This window comes from Hypanus sabinus, unplaced genomic scaffold, assembly GCF_030144855.1.
Source record: "Hypanus sabinus isolate sHypSab1 unplaced genomic scaffold, sHypSab1.hap1 scaffold_176, whole genome shotgun sequence".
Lineage (NCBI taxonomy): Eukaryota > Metazoa > Chordata > Chondrichthyes > Myliobatiformes > Dasyatidae > Hypanus > Hypanus sabinus.
Genome location: NW_026779845.1, coordinates 476,852 through 480,293, shown reverse-complemented (window position 1 = coordinate 480,293; position 3,442 = coordinate 476,852).

Below are 3,442 nucleotides of genomic sequence, written 5' to 3'. Positions count from 1 at the left end.
GTATCACACTGTTACAGTGATGTTCAACCCAAGTTGGACAGAGAAATCATCTCCTGACTGGGCAGAGTGCTGGAACCTGGAATGACCATCAATTCCCTGATACTCTTCCTGTCTCTATAACAATGGGGCATTTCTGCCGCCTCCAATCTGTGACCTGGCTCATTTTGACTCTCTCCGTTGGTATTATTCCCTGTTCCTGTTGAGCAGTATGGGTGCCTGGCCCCACAGTAACTGAAACAGTCTCATGCAAATTGTCTTTGTGGATGTGCACCTGGGATTTTCTTTTATGTATTATTAACTTAAACTGCCACAGTTTTAACACCATATAAAAAAAACTCGTGCTGAGATGAATGGTTGGTCCGCACAGCGGTTAAAAGGGGTTAGAGTGAATTTTTGTAATATTTCAGGTTCTTTTAGAAAATTACAACACAGAAACAGGTCCTTTGGGCCATCTAGTCTGTGCTGAACTATTTAAACTGCCACTCCCACACCCCTACCATCCAGGTACCTACACGAACCTCTTAAATGTTGAAATCGAGCTCGCATGCACCACTCGGGATGGCTGCTCATTCCAAACCTAGATGACCATCTGTGTGAAGAAGATTCCCCTCATGTTCCCCTCAACATTTCACCTTTCACCCTTGACCCCTGGCCTCTGGTTGAAGTCCCACCCAATCTCAGTGGAGAAAGCCAGCTTGCATTTACACTATCTGTGCCCCTCTACCACAATCAAATCTCACCTCGATCTTCCACATTCCAAGGAATGAAGTCCTGACCTGTTCAATCTTTCCTTATAACCAAGTACTCCAAACTTGGCAACATCCTTGTGAATTTCCTCTGAAATCTCTGAAACTCTTTTAAATCTTTCCTGTAGGTAGGTGACCAAAACATCACACAACACTCCAAATTAGGCCTCTTTTACAAGTCAACATAATATCCATCTTTTGTCAGTATTTGGTTCATGAAAGCCAATGGGCTAAAATCTTTCTTTCCATCACTATCTAACTGTGATACCACTTTCAGTGAATTAAGGACTTATATTCCCAGGTCCCTTTCTTCTACAACACTCCTCCGTGCCCAACCAGTCACTGTGAAAGACCTCTGTTGGTAGGTCAGTCCAAAGTGCAACAACTCACACTTGTCTGCATTAAATTCCATTTTCCATTTCTCAAACCATTTTCCCAGGGGGTCCAGATTGCACTGCAAGCCATGATAGTCTTCCTCGCTGTCCACTACACCACCAGTCATAAATCTGCTAATCCAGTTAACCACACTATCATCCAGATTACTGATCCAGATGACAAACCACAACAGATTCAGCACTGATCCCTGTGGCAACCACTAGTCACAGGCCTCCAGTCAGAGAGGCAACCATCTGCTACCATACTCTGGCTTCTGCCAAAGACAGTGTCTCATCCAATTTACTATCTCATCTTGAATGCTGAGTGACTGAATCTTCTTGACCAACCTCCCATATGAGACTGTGTCAAGCGCCTTGCTAAAGTCCATGTAGACGACATCCACTGCCTTGTCTTCATCCACTTTCCTGATAACTTCCTCGAGTAGCTCCATGAGATTGGTTAGACATGACCTACCATGCACAAAGCCGTGCTGCCTATACTTAATCAGTTCACATCTATCCAAATACTTATATTTCCGGTTCCTGAACATACGTTCCAGTAACTTTCCCACTATTCACGACTAGTCACCACTCCGTGGGTTTGGAGATTTCCCTTGAATTTCATAGAATCATAGAAATCTATAGCACATTACAGACCCTTTGGCCCACAGTGCTGTGCCGACTATGTAACTTACTCTAGAAGCTGCCTGGAGTTTCCCTAGCGCATAGTCCTCTATTTTTCTGAGCTCCATGTAACTATCTAAGAGAGTGTTAAAAGTCCCTGTTGTATCCGCCTCGACAACCGCTGCTGGCAGTGCATTCGACACATCCAACACTCTCTGTGTAAAAAACCTACCCCTGACATCCCCTCCGCATATATTTCCAAGCACCTTAAAACTATGCCCCCTCCTGTTAGCCATCTTAACGCTGGGGAAAAATCCTCTGGCTATCCACACACTCAATGCCCCTCATCATCTTATACACCTAAAAAAGGCTCCAAACATAAACAAGGAAATTATACATTGCTCTGAGGATTTGTCAGAAGTAAACACAATTATGAGGGTATAGATAGGGTAAATGCAAGCAGCTTTTTCCACTGAGGTTGGGTGGGATGACAACCAGAGGTCATGGGTAAGTGGGGAAGGTGAAAGTTTAATGGGAACATTTGGAAAAGTTCTTTGCTGAAATGGTCGTGAGAGTGCAGAATGAGATGTCAGCACTAGTGGAGAATATGAGCTCGATTTCACCATTAAGAGAAGTTTGACAGGTACCTGGATGGTAGGGGTACAGAGCGTGATGATCCCGGTGCAGGTAGTTGCATTAGAGAGATTAAATGTTTTTGGCATTGACTAGATGGGCCAAATAGCCTGTTTCTGTACTGAACTTCTCCATGTTTCTGTGACAGAGAAGCTGGCCAAACTTGTTTGGAAGGGAAAAGGTAGGAGTGACAATGGAGCAGCAATGGCTGGAGTTTCTGGGAGCAATTCGAGAGCTGAGTAATCGATACATCCCAAAGACGTGGAAGCATTGGAAAGGCAGCAGGGCACAACCGTGGGTTAAATGAGAATCCAAAACCAACATAAAATCAGAGGAGAGGGCAAACAAAAGAGCAAAAGACCATTAGGAAGCTTTTAGAATCCAACAGAAGACAACTAAAGGAAAGTCAGATGAGCTCGGGAGTGGAATTATGAAATGGCTGTCATTAATGAGTTTTGGTTGCACCCAGTAGTCTGCGGCATTTAGAGGAACAAGTTATCCAGGGCCTCAATATCTCTTGAAAACCAAGATTCCCTGCACTAGTTACCATTCAACTTTTATTTTGTCAGACACATACAAACTCTACACCCTTAAAATTTCACTTCTGAAGAACTCCCACTTACCAAGTACTCCTTTGCTAAAAAAACATCCTGTCCCAACTAACGCTTGTCAAATCCTTGCAAATATCATAAAAATTGGCCTTTCTCCAATTTAGAATCTCAAGAGAGGTCTAGGCCTCTGCTTTTCTGTATTTACTTGGAATCTCATGATCAGTAGATACAAAGTGTTCCCATACACTAATTTCTGTCACTAGCCCTAGATCACTTCCCAATAGCTTATTGCACACTTCTACATAGGGAATTTTACATACTGATTAAGGTAGATTTGATAAGCTCTACCCCATCTAGTCCTTTTACAGCCTAGGATTCCAGTCAATAAACGGAAAGTTAAAATCATTCACTTTATCAACCTTGTTTCTTGGCACAGTCCGCAATCTCTCTACAGATTTGTTCCTTGAAATCCCTCAGACTGTTGGGTGCAAGCAAGTCCAAGTAATGGCTACAA